The sequence below is a fragment of the Lolium rigidum genome, chromosome 5 (genome assembly GCF_022539505.1).
Source record: "Lolium rigidum isolate FL_2022 chromosome 5, APGP_CSIRO_Lrig_0.1, whole genome shotgun sequence".
Classification (NCBI taxonomy): domain Eukaryota; kingdom Viridiplantae; phylum Streptophyta; class Magnoliopsida; order Poales; family Poaceae; genus Lolium; species Lolium rigidum.
Window position 1 is genome coordinate 8,905,923 of NC_061512.1, and position 268 is coordinate 8,906,190.

Below are 268 nucleotides of genomic sequence, written 5' to 3' on the forward strand. Positions count from 1 at the left end.
ACTCATCCATATTACTTGCATCTCACTATCTCTTCGCCGAACTAGTGCACCTATACATCCGACAAGTGAATTGGGTGTGTTGGAGACACAAGAGACTTCTTGCCTTGTGGTCGCGGGGTTGCTTGAGAGGGATATCTTTGACCTCTTCCTCCCCGAGTTCGATAAACCTTGGGTGATCCACTTAAGGGAAACTTGCTCGCTGTTCTACAAACCTATGCTCTTGGAGGCCCAACACCGTCTATAAGAATAGAAGCACCCGTAGACATCG